This window comes from Triticum dicoccoides, chromosome 2B (genome assembly GCF_002162155.2).
Source record: "Triticum dicoccoides isolate Atlit2015 ecotype Zavitan chromosome 2B, WEW_v2.0, whole genome shotgun sequence".
Taxonomy (NCBI): Eukaryota; Viridiplantae; Streptophyta; class Magnoliopsida; order Poales; family Poaceae; genus Triticum; species Triticum dicoccoides.
Window position 1 is genome coordinate 197720141 of NC_041383.1, and position 25296 is coordinate 197745436.

Consider the following 25296-nt stretch of genomic DNA (forward strand, 5'->3'; position numbering starts at 1 on the left):
CCTGGGTGAAAGCCCTAACTTTGTTGGGCGACGATGATGCTCCCAGCATCGTATCCTTCTTGAAGGCGCCCCCTTGGGAGCATTGTGGTCGGTGGGCGTTGTTGGGCTATGGGTGGTGGTGGTAGATGTGCCCTTCTTTGTCCTAGCTTGAAGCTTCCTCTCCTTTGGTTATTGGATGTAGCAGCGGAATTATTCTGGTCGAGGAGAGTCTTCGGCGGCTTGTCGATTGTGTGTTGATCCTCTCTATGTGGCCATCTGCTGGTGGCATTCATTATTATTCTTGGGGGAACTTATCCATCTTGTGATGACACGGTGTCTTTTGATCCTGGCAAGGAGGTTGTGGCCTTCTTCGGAGATGGATTTGGAAGGATGTGTCGTTGCTGAGTGATGGTACGAGAAACCACCAATACCCTCGATAGGGTGGCGAACATGGATGGAAGTATTAGCAAAGTGTTTGGGCAAGGGGGATACTCAAGTTTGAGCCCTCATGGTAAGGTAACACCCTACATCCTTCTTTGTTTTGTAAGTATGTGGGAGCACCTCATGTGAGGGGGGTACAAGATGATGATGGATATGACTACCTGAGTGTATGATCTATGGAATAGATGGGAATGGCTACCCCTAGCCCTGCCTTATATAGGGGGCAAAAGCTAGGGTAACTAGTGCATGCAACCCCAATGCAAATGGTTTAAAGCCCCTTTTGCTGACACAGTTTGGATCGACCGTCTTGGGAAGGTGGGCGATAGGGGTCCATCGCACACGATACAGGTTAGCCGTCTGTGATAGGGCACATGTATGCATATGTTTTGGAAAGTAAATCGCATGCGATGACCAAACCTATCCCACAACACTACTAGGGAAAAGCCTAGCAGCAGCGCGGGTTTCGGTCCTATTAGTAGCGCGGGGGCCGGCACTACTAATAAGGCGCTACAGCTAACGTATAGCAGTAGCGCGGGTGCGACCCGCGCTACTATGACGTCCTTTAGCAATAGCGCGGGTGCCAACCCGCGCTACTACTAATCTCTAATCTCTGATTTTTTTTGAATTTTTTTGATTTTTTTTTCGATTTTTTCAAATTTCTGAATTATTTTAACCTCAAATCTCTAATCACCCCTCATCGCTGCTCAATTTAATATCTAATCACACCTCATCATTCCAAATCATCTAACTTCCCGGACGGTCACCCATCCTCTCACTACTCCAGCCTGAGCACGCTTAACTTCCGGGTTCTATTCTCCCTCGTTTCCAAGGCTGCACTTGTTGTTTTCCTGACAATAGTAAGATGTCAATCCTATTAACCTCAGAAATTTAGCTTGAGCATGAAGTCACACATTTCACTGTTTGAGTTTGAAACTATTGTTCTAAAAAATTAGTAACACTAATATTTCTTGAATAATTAGTTTGACCACAGTTTGACCATAGTTTGACCAGATTTGACCACAGTTTGACCATAGTTTGACCAGATTTGACCAAAATTCAAAAAAACTAAAATAATTATTTAGTAACACTAATATTCTTGAATAATTAGTTTGACCATAGTTTGACCAGATTTAACAAAAATAAAAAAAAACTAAATTTTTTTGCCTCTAGATCTTAAAAGCCCCGTAACTTTTTTCTGTTAGGTTTTTGAGGATTTTAAAAATGTTTAACGGGGTTCCCCCGTTAAATTCGGATGTAACTTTTCGAGTAGATGATTTTTCATATAAAAAACTTTTTCATCCGAGTTAGTATGCAAAAGTTATGCCCATTTTTACAAATTCTCGAGAGATTTTGCAAATAAAGTCGAAATTCATATTTGCAAATTTTCCCAACAACTAGACCACATATCACATGGGAAACTTATTTTCTTTTATTTTTTGACATTTTCATCATTTTCTTTTATTTTTTTTAAACTGAAAAGGCGATCCACGGTGGGGGGGTAGAGTTTGAAAATGGGACCTTTAGTAGTAGCGCGGGTTTTTAACCCTCGCTACTGCTATGGCACCACTTAGTAGTAGCGAGGGCTAAAAACCAGCGCTACTGCTATCTCCCTTAGTAGTAGCGAGGGTTAAAAACCCACGCTACTACTATGGCATGTCCCGGGGGCACGGTAGAGACCGCTTAGTAGTAGCGAGTGTTAAAAACCCGCGCTAGTGCTATCTACTTAGTAGTAGCGAGGTTTAAAAACCTGCGCTACTAGTAAGTAGCAGTAGCGAGGGTTTTTAACCCTCGCTACTAGTAAGATTCTGTGTATAGGCTTTTCCAAAGTAGTGCAAGTGAATGGTGTGGTAAGCGCTTTCGATATATCAAACGTCCCAAACACTTTATTCGTCGTACTCATGTGGGATGAGATAGCTATCGCATGCGCTCTTCTGTGGCGCAATGTTTACGGTGTGCACAATAGTGGAAACGATTTGTGATTGTAGAGCGTGTGTGATAAGGATCCTATCACAAACATTTAACTCTTACTATACCATTTGCGATACGTCAAACATCACACACGTTTTGGAAGTGCACAATGTGTGCTTTGTCACACATGTTTGCTAAGGAAGAAATGTGTGTGCTACTGTTGTTCATTGCACATGTTAGTCCTAAGCGAATTTCAAGGATCGGAAATGCGTCTAGAGAGGGGGCGAATAGACTACTAGCGAAGGCCAATGGACAATTTTAGCAAGTTTAACATTTTGCCAGTTTTGGCAAGATCTAGAGTAATACAAGCACACCCTAAACATGCATATCTAGAGTATAGGCAGCAGAAAGTAGAGACATGCAAGTGATAGTAAATTAGGGAGTATGGTTTAGGAGATTTGCAAACACAAGTTGGCACGGTGAAGATGTTTGACCCGTGGTTCTGATAGGTGCTACTATCGTACATCCACGTTGATGGAAGCTTCGATCTACAAATGATCTATGATCACAAAGATCTCAGTTGCGAGATTCCACAGAGGAGCGAGTACATGAAGGGCTCAGACCCATGAAGGGTCCCCGAATAAGCAACCTCACCTACTCCGTCATGGCTTACACCCGCGAAGGACTAGCCTCACTCACGTAGATCTTCACGAAGTAGGAGATCTCCAAGCCCTCACAAACTTCTTGGCTTCTCCACAATGGTTGGATACTTCCAAGCACATCTAGCCAATCTAGGAGGTACCACCCTCCAAAAGGTAATATATGGTGTTGTTGATGATGAACCTCTTGCTCTTGTGCTTCAAAAAATAATCTACTCAGCACTCATAGTCTCGTAGATTTTGGCTTTTGGTAGGAGTGGTTTGGGTGGAAATCAGTGAGGTGATTGGATCTCAATGTATTGAAGGTTGGAGCAGAATCCCTTTGAAATCAGCACAAGGGAGTGGGCCTCTCTCTCTCAAAAATATGGATAGGAGAGTTATGTTTGCTTTGACAAGCATCGGTGGAGTGGGTGGGGGTATATATAAGGATGACCAAAAATCTAGTAGTTACACACACTTTTGCACACATAGGTGATACCAACTAAATTACTTGGTCAAACCGATATGTATAAAAGGGGGTTTTGGATTGTTTGGTCACATTGGCTAGAATTGATCGGTGGCTCCGAGACATGATGACCTCAACACTTTTGAACACATCGGTGTCACCAATTGAAACTGTTTCGAAATTATGAAGGAATTACAATAGGAAACAGAAGGTTGGCACAAGTGCTTCAGTGAGTCCGAATGAGCATCTTGGTGATACCGACTCGATTAGGGTTTAGGACAATGGCTATAGTATCTGTTCAATCAATGACTCCGATAGTGGGTATGGTGAAAGTATATGAGGATTTTGTAGTTTGACCTCTCACTGGTACAACGAGCTGCTATACAAATAGTTTTTAAACCTTCCGCGACGGCATTTTAGACCATCGCTAGGCGAGTGTGGGAGATAGGGGGTACTTCCCACATGACCCAAAAATCGTCGGGGATAGGGAGCCATGATGCATAGGTTTTGTATAACTAAGAGTATGCGATGTCGGCATCTATCACAAATGCGAGCCTTCATACAACTGTTTCCGATACTGGTATATCCCGAATGCTCCATCATTTCTAATCGTTTGTGCTCGCATTACCATCATAGTCGGTATTCTGTGGTGCTACGTTTACGATGCGCGACCCATCACAAACAGTTCACGATTATAGAACGTGTATGATAAGCATACAATCACACACATTTACTTTTCCTCGATTATATGCAATTCGATGTAAGTGTGCATAAAGTTTTCCCTATAAAACTGTATGCGGAACTTGAATATATCCCACACGATTCATCTGTCGTACCCGCGTCGGATGAAGACCTATCACACGTTCTTCTATGAGCAAACATTTGCGATGCACACGACATCATAAACAGTCCATTGCTGCCAAGCGTATGTGATAAGGTGACTTTCACAAACATTTAATAAGAAGGAACTGTGTGCAATGCTGTTGTTAATCTCACACGTTTTTTCTTGGCCGATCGTGTGTGCAATAGAGATTGATCGCACATGTATTGGATCCGAGAAACGTGTCTGATCTCCAAGTTTATCGCAAACGTTTTGCTTTCGTAAACCGTGTGCAGTGTAATCACTAATATATCCCTAATTTAATCCCTGCATTTAAAAATCACATATTTTGATTTTGAAAGTAGGCAATCACTTATTTCATATCGAACCATGTTTATTACAGATATAGGTTCAAGCACGAATGTATAATTCAATGCACATGTACATATAGTGAAGAACTACAGAAGCACCAAGTAAAGAATGATGAACCACAGTTGTGCTAAAGATTGTATAGAGAGAGGTGAAAGACATTTTGGTTGCTGAAGAAGGTGAAGCAAAATGCCCATATTTTGCCCTCCTCCATGCATAATGTGCGCACGACTCTAGGTGAACCTCTTGTGATGGCTTCCCGCTCATCCTTCATTGTCTTCATTAGGACTTCTCGATATGCTCATTGTAGTCTTGATGAAATACTTTAACCTTCATTGCATGTCCACCAATCATGTACTTTGCGAGGTAATCTTGAGTAAACTGCTTTAGGAACCACTGCAAATGAAAAAGATTCAGACATTGTTGTCTAACAACTCATTATGGGTAGTAAAAAGAGAAGGCTGCAGAGTTTGTAGTTACCATCCTGCAGCTCACTGTTGTGTTGGATATAGCATAAACAAATAATTTGATTGCTACCATTCATAACTTTTTTGTAATAATCCTTATCAGTTTCCTCACTTGATGTTGGTTCATGAATATCTCATTGCCCCATACGCAAAAAGGGTCGATGCGTGGATCTTTGCCAAGAACATATGTACCTACAAGCAAAAAGTCAACATTATAAGCTAAAAACTATCCAGGCCTGGATCTATATGCACTACATTATGGAACGATGGGGGGAGTACAAGCCGATGGATGAAACTAACCTCGGCGGAAAATGCTGGCCACTCCCATTGTTGTCATGCATAAGTAGTGGAAAGGCATGATAAGTGCAACAACCTTAACATCAAACAAATATAGCCAAGGTAAACAACATCATCTCCAGATGATAGCTTGAATGTGTTGGTTTCAGCATGCTATTAAAGCGGATATAAGATGGAAGGGAATGTTACCTACAACAGGCTTAACAACCACTAAATATTGCAATTCAAACTGGTATTGTTGAAAATGAATAGAACGTAGCTCATGCTTAAACATCACACCGGATAAATGTGTAGAACTGAAATAAAGGGCATGTGTTAACTACACGAGGCATAACTGGAACCAAATATAGTTGTTCAAACTGGTATTGATGAAATCGAGTGGCACAGTTCCGACTTGCACATAATGAACATCACATTCTGAATAACTGAAATAAACAAGGCACAAATGATCAGTATAGCAACCAAATATAGCCATTGAAAACTAGATAGAGTCTCACTACAACAACCTAACAAGAAAATATAGATAAACATGGCATATGCTTGAAAACTGGACACATGCTCATTGCAACCAACCTAACAAGCAAATATAGATAAACAAGGCATCTGCTCGAAAACTGGACAAACGCTCACTTCAACCAACCTAACAACCAAATACAGATAAAAAAAGTATCTGCTTGATAACTGGACAAATGCTCAATGCAACCAACCTAACAACCAAATACAGATAAGCAAGGCATCTACTCACTATAAACAACCAAATATAGCCATTCATGAAACTGAAGTGGACATTTCATACTTAAACATCACATAGCCCTATTGAACTTACATTTTTGCATAAGTGAAATAATTAAACACGACACAGTTAAAACACCGCATGGCAAAATCTACTACAAAAAAGGGTACATGTTGGCTAGCTAGAAAAGGTAAGATTGGCTGATAGAATGTTGCCTCACTTGTCATGGACGAGATCCTTCCAGTTGGAAGAGCACAGACCCATGGTGCGCTCCCTGATGTCGCATATGGGTTGTTTCACCTCGGAAGAACCTTTGTGGGTGCCCTCCTTGTGGTCGTGGTCGATGAGATATGACTTGGAAATTGAGGATTCCAACATGCCGCCATAGAACGTGTCCTTCAGAAATGACAAAATGGGCTCGATGGCGTACAAGGATCACAAATCCTTGACCGAGTGGCGGAGGGGATCAGCGACAGGGCCGACAAAGAGATCGACAGCGATTGAACCAGAGGGGTTGGGGATGGGCCTGTGAGATGGCCCGCATGAAGCCGTCGCTGTCGACGAGCTTGATGCTGTAGCTAGCTTTCCCGAGATACAGTAATACGCTAGCCCGCTGACATGAAGCCTTCGGCATGGCAACGTAGTCAATGTCCTCGCCGGCTTCAGTGGTGAGGTGTTGCTCCGGGATCGATAGGTCGGGATGAACGGCGGCCACCTCGCCAACGTCCGCCGGAGAGGCCATGATAAACCTCTTTCTGGTCAAACACTCCTCGGGCTCCCCGGGATACATGGTCGGGCTTAGGTTGCGACTCTCTAGAGAAGGGGATGTGGATCTGGCGGGGAGGGACACCGCAGGCCTCATCAAAAAGCTCAGGGGGGCGATGGTATGGGAATCTCTTGGTAACCTGAACTTTATTATCTAAGCTAGGAGGCACGGGCAAACCGGCAGGGGTTGGCAGCGGCGGCGAGCTAGGGTTTGAGGGGGAGGGGGTGGCGGACTATGGAGGGGGTGGTGTTTGAGGATATGCCACGACTACTAAATTTTTTAGTAATGGTTGGTGGAGATGGTGGTGGACAAGGGAGGGCGGTGGTTCAAATGCCTCGGCTACTAGAACTTTTCTATAAGGTCGGTGGTGGAGGAGTGGGGGCGACGGTTGAAATACCATGGATACTAAAATTTGGATAAAGGAATTGATGTGGGGTGGGAGCACCCAAGATCGCGCACGGTCCAATAAGAATATGCGTGTATGATAATAAGGAAAAGCAGCGGAACTGCCGATTTTTGTATCGCTCAAGGCGGGTAGTGTGTTTTTAGATTTCTAGCTAGCTGGTCTATCACACATGGTTTGTTCTAATTTTCAGAAGCAGATGTGGAATTTATCATAAATAAACTACTAGCCTTTAGCTTGCGCAGGTGGTGATTTTACAATGCACTAGCATCACACACGATTGAGCCAGTACCTGCACCCTTGCTCGCGCTTGCGCAGTCGTGGTGATTTCACAGCGCACTTGCATTGCCTCCACCCTTGCTCATGCTTGTGCAGTCATGGTGATTCATAGCGCACTTGCATCACACCCAGTTAAGCTGCTACCTCCATGCTTGCTCGTGCTTGCGCAGTTGTGGTGATTTCACAGTGCACTTGCATCGCACATGGTTAATCCACTACCTACACCCTTGCTTGCGCTTGTGCAGTCGTGGTGATTTTAGAGCGCACTTGCATCACACACGGTTAAGCAAGTACACCCGTGTCCATTGAGCGTCATCAGAGTCTTTGCAACAAAAAAATGTGAGAGAGCGTCAGAAGACAACCACACCAGCATGTGGCCCAAATATATATGGATGAAAAGGTGGTGTGTGATGTTCAAGATTCCAATGCACAGATTTGACCGCACGGACCCACGGTTGGGCGCGTCATCGAATATCAATGAGAGGGGCCAGAAGTCAAGAACCACCTGGAAGTGGCCAAATAAATGTAGGAATATAGGGTGTGATGTTTAAATACACAGTGCACATTTTGGTGGCACCTGCCTCGCATAACGGAAAGCCCCCTAGGATATATCTATAATGGCGTAATGTCATAGCTATCTAGCTAGTTAGGGTGCTTGACCTGCCTCCCACTCTATGTCGGCGGGACAGATGCACATACTGATACTTTGGTCATACAAGCATGTCGCCATGACCTACCATAAGACAGACCAGTGAATCTATCGCTTGGTCAAACAACAACTATTTTTGTCGATCTAAAAAGGATAGAAAATATATATACACAAGAGGGATCACAAAACCAGCATCGCCTGCATGCGACCCAAAATGATGTACGTTGGAAGGGTGATGTGTTGCAATATCAAATAATGTACAATTTAGATGTGGCGCCTGCTCTCGATAAAGACAACCACCATGAAAGCCAGGTAATTAAGGACGAGATACGCAAGGTACGGTGTCGGTCCAACCCACCAATCCGAGCGTGTGGGAGGGAATCCTGAGAACACATGAGATCGAACTTTGCTCCAGCGACATGTGATGGTGATCGACCCTAACACGAACTAGGAGGAATCCATTCATGGCCAACACGTACCCCTCGTTATCGGTCAAAGGGGTGATATATATAGATCTGGGAAGCCCACAGATATGCGTGTCCTCACAAAAACCGCACAAGGGAGATGTGGTCGATCAGAAGACCCCCTATACCTTTCATGCGGCCTGAAAAATATGTATGGGTTGTGTGTTCAAATCCCCAATGCACAACTTCGATGGGGCACCAACTACATTACGCGTACCCGACCCCAAGCCAGGTTCAATATGTACGATGTCGGTTCCCCAACTTCAAGGGGGGGAGGGGGTGTCATCCAACACATGTGCTCAAACTTGATTTGGTCTAAAATGGCACACAAAGCAATAGGAAAATGTAATGGTCAAATCCTTCTAGTATGTTGGGTCAAAGGGATAGATTGTGTGGGCCCCCTTGTTATCGGTCAAGGATGATATATATAGACCTCGGGGAGCCCACGGATATGTGTGTCATCTAAACCGTACAAGGGAGACGTGCTCAATCAAAACATCCCATATACCCTGCATGCGGCCCGAAAAAAATGTATGGGTAGTGTGTGATTTGTTCAAATCCCGAATGCACAACTTCGATGGGGCTCCAACTATAACATTACAAACTGAACATCATACCCCCAGCCAGGTTAAAGACGTACGATGTGAGTTCCGCAACTTCAAGGCGGGTGGGGGGGTAGGGGGTGTCATCCAACGCATGTGCTCAAATTTGATTTGCTCTAACATAGCACACAGAGCAAGAGGAAACCATCATGGTCAAACCCTTCTCGTACGTTGGGTCAAAGGGATAGATTGTGTGGGCCTACAGATCCCGATCATTCTCCAATTTTTGAGAACAAGAAATAATGAATAAAAAATATTCCACAAATTACCAAAACAAGGACACCATGGTTTATATAATCATCATGGCAGGTCACTACAGAAACATTTAGATGATAAATGTCTGTAATGAATGTATCATGGCTCTTTAATGAAGCTTGAGATATGCAACTTCCCACTGGGTCACCCATACTTACACTCCTCCAGCCCTAGCATGCTTAACTTGTGCATTCTATTCGACTCGGTTAGCGGATGGGAAGCCGCCCCTTGCTGATAAGACTTGCCTCCTTGCCTTTAAGGCGTTTCACGTTGGTCACTGTATGGGACCTACTCCCTACTACCACACATGTTTGTGCTTTAGAAACTGTGTGCAATATTTACATGGCCAATGTGTCACCGCCTAGCCTTCTATGAGCACTGACACTGGCAGCGGGAACCCGATGGGAGAAGAGGCAGGAAACTGATGGGAGGAATGGCGGGAAACGGTAGGGTGTTTGGATATATAACACCATTAATATGGAAAACTTAGTAAAGAAGGAAGCATGAGCAAGCACGACACATGCGCACAGTTCTTACCCACGGGTGACAGACGGTTGACCAGAACTGCTTTAAATATTCAGGGTTTGTTTGGCCTTTTTATACATTACAACTAAGTTTTATAAGCATTAATTTAATGTGCATAATTCAAATTAGTGCACCAAAATGGCTACAAAAATCATACATGTGTCCTTGGATGCATGTTTAGGTCACATGCAAAGAATGGAATGAATTACAACCGTCTTGGCGTCTGGCTCGGCCTCGGACATTGAGAATCTTGGTTTTTAAATCCCCGTAAATCCAAAACACACCCAAAAATTGCGAAACTTGGCATGGTGTCACGACATGGCACATATATGTCATGGAAAAAAATGTCCATCTTGGGGCAAGGTTTATTACAAGCCTCTTACAAACCAGAGCTTCTCTCAAGAAGCGACGTGGTTCCGATAATGAAATGTGCCCCCCATGTGGGCAAAACAATAACCGCTGCCTCTTTTCGCCTTGTATTTTTTCTACAGGCAACATGGAACGACATGATATCTGCCGTAAACCTAGCCGCCACCCTCAGCTTCGGTGTTCTCCATGTCCAATCGTGGAAACCCATCTCCCATCCGCTCATCCTCTCTGGTGTCCTGAGTTGCACCCCTTGGTGACCAACTTGATGGCGGTTCACGCGTCCATCACCCTAGGTCTGGATTTCACAGCTAGCATGGGCATGTCTCAGGAGATCTGGCGCACCATGCGTCGTACGGTGCACCCGTATGATGACTCAAGCCACTTCACCATGGTTGTGTCTTTTGCAAGGCATACCTTTCGTCTGACAGAGGATAATGTTGTGCTTTCACTTCAGGCTGCGACCGGAGGATATTGTTCATCTTTGAAGGTATCTTGTTATGTGATCGTGTCTTCTCTTTTAATGTTTCATGCAAAGCAGTGGGTTTCTTCATCTTGAATCAAAGGAACTATGTTTTCCCCCAATTTAAATGTTACTTTCATCTCTGGGGTTTTGGGGGTCCGGATTGGACCAAAGAACTTGCATCTTGGTAGGTTGAATGTAAGGAATATTGGAACCTGGTTAGTCCATCCAAGCGCCGAGCTCATTTGGGCATGGCTGCTATGATGCATGCTCCTACCAAATCTTCTTTGTGTTCTAAGGAGCACAATCAGCCTCGTAAGAATTTGTGTTTTGCCACGTTCCTCAACTACGATGCTTGTCATGGTTATTGCTACAATGCTACATCAGAGGAAATTTCCACAATTTAGCAGGATGCAGGATATACCCTTGATCCGCAGGAATTTTTAGTTTCAAATCCTGTCGTTAACCTTGTTGATGTTAGCTCGCCGATGGTAACCTCACCACCGGTAACATCTCCGACCATCCAGTTTGGTTCCGTTTCACCGGACACCCATTTTTCACGGGATACAATCAATCATGATTGGGCCGGTATAATCTTTTCCCCGGATATTGTTTTTGTTGAGGTTTGTTTGATTGGGTCGGTGCAAAATCCCGGATATTCTATCGGATGATGAATCAGTCGAATCTGAGGGTGATGGGCCGTTTACACCTCGTAGCACTTTGGCTGGGCCTGGGCCAACAAAGGATGCATCTATATCACCTACCAAATCTCCTTTGGAAGTGGTACGTGACCTGCAGGGTTTGGATGATCTCGTTGAGGAACTTGATGTACAAGTTTGGGATTACCCATGTTGCTTGGGTATGGGCCACAAGTTGGATAATTGCACGAACAAAACCCGCCGCTGTCGATGTTTCCGACTCGGTCACGTTTAAAAAGGATGTACATGGTCACCCCTGGAGTTAAACGTTTGGGTTCCCAAGGGTAGGACCCCAACTACTGACCTCGGAGCTCGCGCCATCAACCCCTCCCGACGCTTCAAGCTTCCGAACAGTGCAAATATCCCCTACCATTGCCCAAGATCCCCCTCCTCAGCAGACAGCCGACCCCTCATCATCATTGTCACCTCCTCCCCCACCACCACATTCGGCCATGGCCAACTATGAGCTTGATCCATGATGTTTCCTCCAAGCTGGCCATGACATTGTCCACGCTGGCCCAAATCGGGTGCCTCGCACGTACTACACTCTGGCAAGAACCCCACCCCCATCACCATGAATCTTACATGGTGGGGATAGTGGAGCCGATCCCACAGCTGGAGGATGTGCCTCTTCTCCATCAGCAAGTTCGTGACTTCATCCTCAATGAGCTTAAACTCCCGGTATTGTCTATTCAAACCTGGTTTTAAGGGGTTGGACTCTATGAGATGCAAGATCCGGTAGTTTGCAGTGCTCTAGTTAATCATCCGCCTTGGCCAATCGGTCTGAATCAACATGGAGAGGAGATTTTTCCTGCGGTTTATCAATCATGATGATGGTGAAGGTTTAAGATCTCTGCAAGGTCATCACAAGGGTTGGCTCATGTTCATCGGAGTACCACTAGATTACTGCAATACTGAGAACCTAGCAGAGGTTGTTGGTACTTTTGGGTAGTTTCACTATTGGAGTGAAGATGATGATCGTCTGGTTCGCTCTCTTGTGTTTGCTTCCTTCCCTGATAATGTTCTGGTTCCAAGGGATGTTGTTTTCCTTCAGTTTGCAATAGTTGGCGGAGCTGTGGTCTCTTGGACAACATCATGCAGCATTCTAACGACATCATTTGCAAAGCACTTGCCCCAAGATGAGGATATAATGCCCTTTGATGGCAATCCTCATCCAATGCCTGGTCAGCTGTAACCTGTAGAGCAATTATGGGTCCTGCCACCCTACCCTGCCCTTGGTTGGAATGATGCACCGCAGCCTATACAGCCGTAAGAACCGCAACAGCCATAGCAAGATCAAGATGAAGATTGGGGTCAACCTTGGCAAGCTCAGAATGATGAGCAGGATCATGTTCAACAGCAGGCACCACTGGACTAGAACTGCATGGTTTTAAACACTTACCTGGGCTCCAACGACTCCTCTCAGTATAACCAGCCTGTAGTAGATGGGCCTCACTTGGGCCCAATTGATGATGAGCCACCAGTACAGCCTTTGATCCAGTTGGAGGATGACCATCACGAGATCCCAGCCCATCTAGTTTTAGGGCCCTTTTTACCTGTTGGAAATGCTCCTCAAGTTCAGCAAGAAGATTTTCAGTTAGCTAACTTGCAGCCAGTTCAGGTTCATGAAGTCCTTCAGGTTCATCCAGACCAACCCCTTGATGACCAGCAGAATCACCCAGTTCCTCCCCTGATGCAGCTGGAAGAGGTACAACCTATGGACCAACCAATTGAAGACAATCAATTTGCCATGTACCATACCATCCACCTCTACAGCCACCACTTTTATTGGAGTAGCTCGGATAATGTTTGGACCAGTCCTACCTCCAGAGATGATTTGGTAGAGATCTTTTGTCTCTCTTATGCCAACTTTCTTGACATCTTCGATCCCACACCAGCTGAAGTTTGGATTAGAGGACATCCAGTCTCCTTTGAAGAGGTCTTGGACGAATGCTTTTGATGGCTTAGTCTCTTTCCAGTGGCCCAGGCTGAAGCTGTCTGATTCTTATCTTGCGCTACCACCACTGCCTAAACCTGTTGCTTGTAAACTATCTTTTGAGGACATGGCAAGTACTGCCTAGGATCAACATGCTCTACCACAGCCTTCTGCCTCTACAAGCATCAGCTTCACTTCATCTTCCAAGCGAACAAAGAAGCAAAAGAAACTAGCAACTCCACAACCAGACTTCTCTGCCAGGCGAATGACCAGGAGTGCTGCTAAGCTTCAGGGCTATAAACCAACTTCTGCCATACCTTTGAAGCCCAAGCCACTTCGTCAGCCCAGAGCCAAGAAGCCGAGGATTGAACAGGAGAATGATGCAGCATCTGAGCCTACACGTGATCTATCCCCTCCAACCCCAATCCTTGTCACGCAAGCATTTGGAGCCTCTTTGGGTATATTGCAGGAAAAGCTTTCTGTGGAGCAGCTTATGGCTGCCCCTAAGCAGTCTCAAGAAACATCCAGCCATGATGTTGAGTAAATCAACATTTTCTATTATAGGGAGGCAGATCCCTTGTATTGTCGTGACTATAATTTTGTCTGTTCTTACTCTTTAGACTTATGTTTTGTCAGTATGTGATACTTTTGGTTTGCTGCGATATAGTATGCCTGCTGGTTATTATCTTCCACAATGCTATTATGTACTATTGCGTCTGCTCTTTTATCCTATAAAGTTAGTCAATGAATTCACACCATAACAAAGACTGGAAAGTTCTGTGTTGGAATGTAAGAGGTTTGAATTCTGATGTTCGACAAAGGGCTGTTAGGGCAAAGATTGAAGAAAGTCAATGCTCGGTTATCTGTTTACAAGAAACCAAATGTGATTATTTTGATCAAAGATCTATTAGAAAGTTTTGCCCTAAACGTTTTGACAACTTTGTCTACTCCCCTTCTGTGGGAGCCTCTGGTGGGATTTTGGTTCTATGGAGCTCTTCTGTCCTTGTGGGCTCACTTGTTGAGGACCAAAGTTTTGGCATTATCATCAATTTCTCCTTGGTCCATAATAGCCAGAAGTGGACTCTGGTGAATGTTTATGGTCCCTGTCAAGGACAGCTAAGAGATAACTTTGTCAACTGGTTATATCATATCCATATACCCCAAGATGAAATGTGGTTATTCCTTGCAGACTTCAACTTTATAAGATCTGGGGAGAACAGAAACCTGCCTGGTGGTGATGTCAATGACATGTTCATTTTTAATGAAATTATTGGCCACTTGGGATTACTTGAATTACATTTTTTGACTATAAACAGTAGGTTAAAAACCCCACTGCAACTTTTATTAATATAAATAAAGCAACAAAGGTTTTTTACCACTGCTAACTGGATCACAGAGTACCCTAACACCATGGTTTATCCATTAGCAAAGACCAGCTCTGACCATGTGCCCTGTGTTGTTTCTATTTCAACAAGTATCCCTAAGGCCAAGGTTTTCCGTTTTGAGAATTACTTGGTTGATATGAGTGGGTTTTTGGATTGTGTCCAACAGTCATGGTCTGCCCCCACCAGTAAGACAAATTCAGCTGCTGCTTTCACAGAGAAGTTTAAGAGGTCAAGACATGATCTAAAGAGATGGCACACTAGTCTTTCTAGGTTAAAACTGTTAATGCAAGCTTGTAATGCGGTCATCTTAGCCTTTGATAATTTGGAAGATCAAAGACCTTTATCCCAGGCTGAATTTAACTTCAGAAAGTTGGTGAAAGTACACCTTGAAGAGCCGCTACACTTGTAATATATTTATTGCAAACAAAGATGCACAATGAGATGGATTAAAGTGGGTGAGGAAAATTCAAAAAATTTCCAAGCTATGGCTACAGAAAGGATCAGCAGAAACACAATCTCAAGCCTAGTTAATGAGGATGGCCTAACAGTTTCTTCTCACAGTGAAATGGCTGGTTTACTGTGGGGTTCTTACAAAGATAGATTGGGGATTGCTTAGGGCATTGACATGCAGTTTGACTTGGGAAGCCTCATTCAACCAGTGTTAGGCTTAGATGCCTTATCTGGGCCTTTCGCTGATTAGGAAATTAATGATGTACTCAAAGGTTTGCCTCTGGATAGAGCTCCAGGACTAGATGGTTTTACCGGGTTGTTTGTCATTGATAGCTATTGATGGGCATCTCCATATCCCGTTGATATGCCTAGTTGATCTGAGACTATCTTCTTCCTTTTTGTCTTCTCCGCAACCACCATATTCTATTCCACCTTAGTGATATATCCATGTCTCATGCTCATGTATTGCGTGAAGATTGAAAATGTTTGAGAACATCAAAAGTATGAAACAATTGCTAGGCTTATCATCGGGGTTGTGCATGATTTAAATATTTTGTGTGATGAAGATAGAGCATAGCCAGACTATATGATTTTGTAGGGATAGCTTTCTTCGGCCATGTTATTTCGAGAAGACATGATTGCTTTGTTAGTATGCATGAAGTATTATTATTTTTATGTCAATATTAAACTTTTGTCTTGAATCTTTTGGATCTGAACATTCATGTCATAATAAAGAAAATTACATGGATAAATATGTTAGGTAGCATTCTACAACAAAATTTTTGTTTTTATCATTTACCTACTCGAGGATGAGCATGAATTAAGCTTGGGGATGCTTGATTGTTCCATGCTATTATATTATCTGTTTTGGATGTTTAATAGGCATTTATATGCTATTTTGTATTATTTTTGGGACTAACCTATTAACCGAGGTCCCAGTGCTAGTTTCTGTTTTTTGCCTATTTTAGAATTTTGCAGAAAAAGAATACCAAACGGAGTCCAAACGGAATGAAACCTTCGCGATGATCTTTCTTGGACCGAAAGGAAACGAGAAGACTTGGAGATGAAGTCAGAGACGCAACGAGGTGACCACAAGACAGGAGGGCGCGCCCCCATGCTCGTGGGCCCCTCATAGCTCCCTTGACCTAGTTCCTTCGCCTATATATACTCTTATACCCTGAAAACATCCAGGAGATCCACGAAACCACTTTTCCACCACCGCAACCCTCTGTACCTGTGAGATCCCATCTAGGGACCTTTTCTGGCGTCCTGCCGAAAGGGGATTCGATCATGGAGGGCTTCTACATCAACAACATTACCTCTTCCATGAAGCGTGAGTAGTTTACCACAGACCTTCGGGTCCATAGTTATTAGCTAGATGGCTTCTTCTCTCCCTTTGATTCTCAGTACCATGTTCTCTTTGATATTCTTGGATATCTATTCGATGTAATATTCTTTTGCGGTGTGTTTGCCAAGATCCGATGAATTGTGGATTTATGATCAAGATTATCTATGAATATTATTTGGATCTTCTCTGAATTCTTATATGCATGATGTTATATCTTTGCAAGTCTCTTCGAATTATCGATTTAGTTTGGCCTACTATATTGATCTTTCTTGCAATGGGAGAAGTGCTTAGCTTTGGATTCAGTCTTGTGGTGTCCTTTCCCAGTGACAGTAGGGGCAGCAAGGCACGTATTGTATTGTTTCCATCGAGGATAAAAAGATGGGTTTTCATCATATTGCTCGAGTTAATTCCTCTACATCATGTCATCTTGCTTAATGCGTTACTCTGTTCTTTATGAACTTAATTAATACTCTAGATGCATGCTGGATAGCGGTTGATGTGTGGAGTAATAGTAGTAGATGCAGGCAGGAGCCGGTCTACTTAACACGGACGTGATGCCTATGTTCATGATCATTGCCTTAGATATCGACATAACTATGCTCTTTTGTATCAATTGCTCGGCAGTAATTTGTTCACCCATCGTAATATTTGCTATCTTGAGAGAAGCCACTAGTGAAACCTATGGCCCCGGGTCTCTTTTCCATATTATTTAATCTCATTCACATCTTGCTAGTTTTTGATCTACTATTTTGCAATCTTTTACTTTTCGATCTATAAACCCAAAAATACCAAAAATATTTACTTTACCATTTTTCTATCTCTATCATATCTCACTTTTGCAAGTTACCGTGAAGGGATTGACAACCCCTTTATCGCGTTGGGTGCAAGTTGTTGATTGTTTGTGTAGGTATTCGGTGACTTGTGTGTTGTCTCCTACCGGATTGATACCTTGGTTCTCAAAACTGAGGGAAATACTTACGCTACTTTGCTGCATCACCCTTTCCTCTTCAGGGAAAAACCAACGCAAGCTCAAGAGGTAGTAGGAATCTGTCATACTGAGGGTTCTTTCCCATGGACAATAAGGTAACTAGTTTAATGAGATATTATCTCATCTCTTATCCCAGTTCATCTGCCTCCTTTAATCACCTGATCGAAATTGTAACAGCCCCAAAATTGGGTTATCAATTTTTGTGCTATTATTCCTTCCTGGCACTCATTTTCAAAATCTTTCCCTTGAGTTTGTTGGATGACTCTGAGACTTCTTGTCATTTCCAGCCTTTCGAAACTTGCTCATGTCGTTTTCAGTGGGCAAGACCTCATTTGCATCATCTCAAACCCTCTCAAACCCTAATTCCAATTTTTGGAATTTGAATATGCCCTTTGTGATTACAAAGGAGCCATCATCTTCCTTGATCTATTGATCATTCCATCTGTTCCTAGAGACCCTCCTATCCTTGTAAACCTTGGATATGCAAAAATATTGCCAAGTCCCATGCAATATTTTTGAATTATGGTTTATTCCTTTTCTTGCCTTTCTGAGGAATAAAATCCAAAGGCATAGCTAGCCATCTCCTAAATTCATGTGAATTGGTGGAGTTGATAATTATGCCTTATCCAAGCTCTGGCTAATATATTGGCCATAATTAAATAAGGAAAATTGCCTTTTCCTATTTAATGCCAATATTGCATTTCTGCCATTTTCTAAAGGAACTACTATTTTTATAGCAGAGAAAATTCCCACATAATTTGTGGAGATTGTCCTTGCTATATAACTAGTTCCATCGTTATCTCATGTTCCACAGATCAAAAATTGGGCACATGATCCAATGCAAGTTTCTGCCTTCTCTGAAATTTTGCAAAGCAAGTGCTTTATTCCTAATTCCTTTTGAGCTACAGTTTGGCAGGGTGATTATTATTGATAAATCACCCATGGATACCAAAGATGAGCTCAATCCTTTCATCCTAGCTCCCTGTGCAATCTTTCAAAGTTTCTGACCAGAATGCAACTTTGTGAAGGAAGTACCTTCATAGAGTTTCCAAATGGGATGAAACTTTTCCATCCACTCAAGTATCCCAAATCATTAGGCTTCACCCAAATTCAGCTCATTTCATTGAACTATGTGAGTACAGGAGCAATTCTTGTTTTCTGTCCAAATTTTTAGTTTGTGAAGCAAGTATATTTTATCTTGCTCCATTATGGCTGAAAATATTCTCAAGCCTTCTCATATCCATATAACCCATCTACCCAAGAGATTGGCTCACTTCATGTAGCCAATATTTTCCTAGAACTTTCTGAAGTTTCTGGTCAAAAGTGATGCTTGTGAAGCAAGTACCAATTTGGCAAGTCCATTTGGTATGATCTTTTTGCACCATCTACATATGACCAGATCATGGAGATTTGCCAAGTGGTAGCTCTATACAACACTCCTAGTGAGTGCTCCTTCCTCCTTTGTTTTCTGGGTCAATTTTGGCAGTTGCAAAGCAACTATGCTAAATCCTTGCCCAAATCCCTTCCAACTTCCCAGGACCTTAGTCCTTGCTAGCCTAAACCTCCCAGAAATCTAGTTTATCCCTTAAGCTCACTGTGTTGATCACCAATATGTTGCCAAGTTGCAATAGAAAACTTGTATAGCCTGTTTCCCTCTGCTCACTACACTTCTGCCCGTACCATCACCTCATTCTTAATGAGCCTTGGAAGGACTCCACTGCTAACATGGTTTGGCACTAAGTGGGTGGCCAGAGTGTGCAGTGCCTGTGGTGATCACGAGTGAAGCTGGCCAAAACAGTGGTCTGCGCACTGTTGGCCACAGTAGGGCAGCTCCGGCTGGCTCTGGCTCGTCTAAGCTTGTCAATCAGCTCAACCTCATCGTCACCGTGCGCCTTGACCCATTTCCCCCTTCGTTTTCTTCTCCCGCGAGCCGTGCCAATGACCAAACCGTGCGTGTCCATGAGCACGTTGCCTTCCTCTCTCATGTCCTCTTCTTGCTCTCTTTCGTGAGCGTAGCTCGATTCCGTGACCCCCTGGCGCTCGTCCATGTCCTCCCTCGTCGCCTTCCCGCTGCTTCTCTTGAGCCTTGGCCGCGCGTGGCCGTCACCGAAGCACCGACACGTAGCTGCGCCGCCTGCCACCTCACCCTCCTTCTCGAGCCTTCCCCTGCGACTATAAGTAGCCCCTCCAAGCTCTTCTCGACCACCCGCAGCTCTCCGCACTACCCATTCCTCCCCGGAGTCCCTCCTCGACCACCACCATTGCCATGGCCGCCGCCGATCCCCCTGGGCCGCTTCTTGCCGTAGCCCTGCCCCCGCTTGTTTTGCTGCTCCCTAGCATCCCATAGGAGCCCGTAGACCACCGCAACCCTCAACTCCGGTGGCGGAGCCCTACCAGTGCAGTCCCTCTCCTTGCAGTGTTCGGCCGCCACCGATCTCCATGGCCCCAATGCTGCAGGCTACCCCAAGCCCTTCCAAGACCACCCACGGGCGCGGCGTGGAGTGGCGGAGCTCCGGCGTGCGCCGCCCAGCCCTCCCGTGCCGCCAGTCGCCGGCTCCGATGACCGCCGCGGTGTCCCGCTCAGCCTCTGTCGCGATGGAGAAGAAGGAGGAGAGTAGGAGAGAGAGAAGCTGCCGCAGGCCCCACCTGGCAGCGACCCAGGGCATTGACCTTGTCCTGCCAGCATTGATAAGTGGATGGGCCCCACCCCCATGTGGGCCCCGCTTGCCATAGACCGACACGATGCCCAGTCAGCGTAAGTGGAGACGTAACCCCGAAGTGCGCTTTCGTTTCTTTGGAGACGTATTCTGTGTAGTGCTTTTTCTGTAAATGAAAGCATATTGCCTTGAAATACACTTTCTGTTCTCTGGAAACGTATTTTCTCAAAGTGCGCTTTCTGTTTTCATCCCAGCCCGCCGAAATACTTAGATTGTGAACGTTCACTGTTTAAGCCACTTTTTTTGCCTAAAAAGTGAACGGCCACAACTTTGCAACCGTAACTCCGATCGAGGTGATTTTCCAACGCTCACGTTCTCTGTGCATCGAGTTCTTTTTGAGGGGACTATTTTCTTGTTGTTTGCACATTCTGGAAATGCCCATTTTTCCCTTGCCCTAATTCAGCCCCTTTGAGAGCGAACCCCTCTCCGGCAAATTTTTTGAAGTGACCTCACTCATTTCCGGAGTATTCCTCGACTCCCAGGCAAGCCAACCTCTTACCATGAGCCCTGAACTTCCATGTTGACTTTGCTGGTACCTTGTGTGTGTGCTCAGTTGCAGTAGTCTTTATCTGTTTCGTCTGCCGTTATTTCAATTGTGCTATATGTTAGTACTGTTTACCACGTCATGCTTGCCTTTCATGATAGCTTTTTCCATGCTTGTTGCATTGTTGTTGATAATATCATGCATGTGTGTTGGTTAGTTTTCATGCCAGTAGTATTGATGCTATGATGATTTTTGTTACACTGTCAATAAGCTAGTACTCGGTATTATCATTGCTTCATATGCTAAAACTGTTAAAGCTTGATATTTGTTAATGCATTTCTTTGTTACATGTTCATTGTTGCATCCTTGTTAATTATGCTCATAATATTGATGATGGTGGATGAGTTAATAACATGACTTAATAATAAACCTCCTCCATCATCAATGGGATCGAGTCATAGTGCCTCCAAATCGAGCTTTCTCTAGTGCAGCCACATTTGCCTTATGGGAGGCCCTAGCTGGGTCTACTGTCATTGCCTCTCGCCGGTGCCTCCAACTAGGTAAGGTTATGGGCGCGCGCTACCCTGACCAGGTAGGCGGACATAAGCCTTGTGTGCCCAAGTTTTTTTGCACGCTTTGTCCCCATTTTGGACCGTTTTTGCCACGACGGTGGCCAAAGATGCCTTTGGTAGGCATGGGGCCACCGATGACTTAGGCCTGAGAGGGAGTTGGTCGGAGTGGCCGGGAGAGTGTCATGGCAGTCGAACGGTTTTGTCGGAACACCATTGGTCCACCCGAATGGAAGCGAGAGGCCATGGGTTTTGTGGTGTGGGTAAAGTGCGCAACCTCTGCAGAGTGTGTGTTTTAATCTATCGATAGCCGCATCCTCGGTCATGGGCACAAGTTTGTAGTAGCTCACACTATCAGGTCTTGGTCGAAATGGAGGATAAATCTGCTAATAACTAATGTGATAACTAAGATGTGATAAATAATGTGGTGACTTGGACTATGAGATAGCCGTGAGAAGTCACGGTGATGTTTTGATATGACCATGAGATGAGGTCTCGGTAAGTTATGAGTTTGCTCCGAGGAGCCGTGGCAGAGTAAGTGATTGTTGCATGAGGTTAATGCTATATGTCTTCACGGGAGGTAACTGGTAGTCTATTTTCATTATAGTTTCGTGATGCCATGCCATGATTTGATATGCTATGCTTTGTTGTTGCCATGTTAGAGTAAGTTTGATATGCCATGATAGTAGATGCTTTGATGTTGTTCATGCTTAGTTTGAGTTATGATTCTAGTTAATATCATGCCATGCTTATAAGTTGTGTTGAAGTAGATTGTTGCATATGCTTGGTTCTTGCTTTGTCATCGGTTTGTTTGGATGCTATGTATTTGGTTGTCTTGCAAGTACATTCAATGTACTGACCTAGCGTGTCATGCCAGTTTTGTAGGTTGTACCCAGATTATTCGTTTGTTCCGTCGTGCTAGGTCGTAATCTTGCTAGTCCTATGAGTTATGGAGCCCAACCAGAGTTAGATGCTGCCAAACCAAGACTTCCGCCGCCATTTATATGGACTTCCGCTGCCATGTAAATAGCCTTAGGGCTATGCCAGAATATTGTATTCATCAATGATGTAATCTTATACACATGTATTTCATGAATATTCTTGTACCTGGAATGCTGTATCATGGACCTGTCGTGTGTCAGGTGTTATCCTGGTCTGACGTGAGAAGGCCCCCTGCTCCCAGTGGATCGGGGTGCCACAGGAGATGGTATCAGAGCAGCCAGGCTAGCATAGGTTATCCTACCATTAGATCACCGCTACCATCAACCTGTAATAACCCTAAGGGATTTGACCCATCCCTGGCATCCGGCATGGCCACTGTTAACCAACAGGTGGCGCAGTTGGGACCGTTATGTCCTCACCCCGCTATCCCCGCCTAGTTATCCATGGAACACATAGCAACCCTATCCTTTCTGGTCAGCCACACCGCTTACCCTTCACCATTAAGGGAAAGGGGCCACACCTTGCGGGCCTGTCCCGCATAGCTGCCTATAAAACCCCCTTTCCGCTAGCCGTATCACTCACCCCTCAGTCAGCCATGTCCCTGCAGAGAAGCTTAGCTAGTAGCTCCCCAGCCATGACTAGCACCTTCAAAGCTTCCAAGTTTTACACCTGCACCTATCCGTCAACCATACTGGCTTTCCACCCCTTCTTATCGAGATGCTCACCAAAGCCTTTGGCTGTAATGCTAGCCCCGACTACCTGGTGTTCCAATCGCACTAAAAAAATACACTTTCGTGATGATACATGTTTGTCACAGTAGGTCACGTTTTCTGTCATGCATGTACATCCATGACGATTTTATGACAGAATCAAGATAGTCATACCTGTGCTGTTGTAGAAGTGTTCCATGACATTACCAAAATTATCATCACAGAAGTGTCCACTTCCATGATGATAAATCACGCGTCACAGAAGTGCTTTCGTCAAGGGTGACCGACACGTGGCATCCACTGTAACGGAACTCCGGTAAGCTATCAGGTCCGGTTTTGGATCCGATAACCCGTTAACAGCCCCGACCAATGGGATTTTCCATGTGTAAAATCACCATTGTCTGGAGGAAACACGTGTCGTCTCACCGTTGGGATAGATGTCATCCACTCATTGGACCGAAGGTGCCTATGATACGTCAACACGTGGCACGACCCAACAAAGGCCCATTCCTGTGACATGGCCGGCCCGTTTGACTTGGTCAAAAGGTGGTGCGCCGGCCCATGGAAAGCCTGTTAACGGCATGTTTGGATATAGCCCATTTATAGCCCGCTAACCCAGGGCCCGTTATGACCTATCCGAATTAGGCCCAGTAGCGGCATTTGGGCCGTCCAATATAATTCCAGCCTGTTTTAACTTCCGGCCCATGTATGGCCCATGACGTCTTTTGGCGCATATGAGGCCCTTTGTAACTCTTGGCCCATTAACGACCCGTTGTGAAACTGGCCTGTAATGAACAGTGTATCACTTTGTACCCATTAATGGCCCGTGGTGAAACTAGCCCGTAATGAACAGTGTATCACTTTATACCCATTAACAGCCTGTTATTCTGTCGTGCCGTTTCTAGCCCATCTTATCTTTCGGCCTTCTTAGGGCCCATTTATTCTTGGGCTCATTTCCAGCATTCATTTACTTACGGCCCGTTACTATCATTTTCTGCTTGTGGGCCAAATTCAGCTCATGGTTACAGTCGGCCCATTTGTGGCTCGTTTATACGTTGGGCCGTTTTCATAGCGTCATCAAATACGACTGATTAACGATGGCCCGTTATGGTCGGCCCATGAACGGATGACTCCAACTCTAGCCCAATGACCATAATGCGGTATATTACTGTCCCATGTTTGGCCAACCGATCATACGGCCCGTAGAAGGCCCATTGTGTCTATGAACCGTATATGGCCCATTGTTTCTACGCCCCATAGAAGGCCCATTGTTTCTACGGCCCTTAGAGGGCCCATTGTTTCTACGGACCATAGGAGGGCCATGGTAACTACAGTAAATATGTAGCCCATGGTTATTGTGGCCTAGTTTTAAAAAATACGTTATTGCGACCACTAGCAAACCGCGGAAAAAGAACTGCACTGACTCCAAGCAAACAAATAAACAAGACAATAAGGAAATAAATAAGAAAGCAACTTACGCTAGGCTATCACGGCTATTACACATATTACATCCACTGGGCATCAAAGTTCGCCACCAGTGCAAATATAGGGAACAATGCATCATATAAACGCTGCAGCAAAACAAGTCCAGAACTGAAACCACTTCAGAAGAGCTCAATAAACAATATCCTGGGTACCCATAATGCTAGCAAGGTGCTTAGAAAGCTTATTAACTTTCTCTTGTTTGGCCCTTAAATCCTCCAGCACTTGCTGTTGCACCAGAAATTATGCATCTGAATTCTGCAGGGACTTCCTTAGTCCTTCGTCTTCCTGTTGCATAACATCTGATCGATGTCTTTCAACTTGAAGTTGAGATTTAAGAAGCCGAACTGATTCAGGCAAAAAGTCGAAGAGCTGGTGCCAACAGTAGTAGCCAGTAACTCGAACACTACATCAAGACATGACTTTGGGGTTGTCTCAGTGTCTTCAATATAGTTTTTATCAGCTTTCTTGGAGACCAACAGGGATGTCTCACTATCTTGAACCTTATTTGCATTACTTCCTTTACCATTGCATAATTGGGTACTCTTCTCCAATATTTTATCCGCGTTCTAAAAGAGAAACAAACAAACACATCACACGTTTACAATGTAGTATATGAAACTCATTTTGGTAAACTAGTTCAGTAGTAAGGTGGACATCATAACAACATGAAACAAACATATATCTATGTAGTATG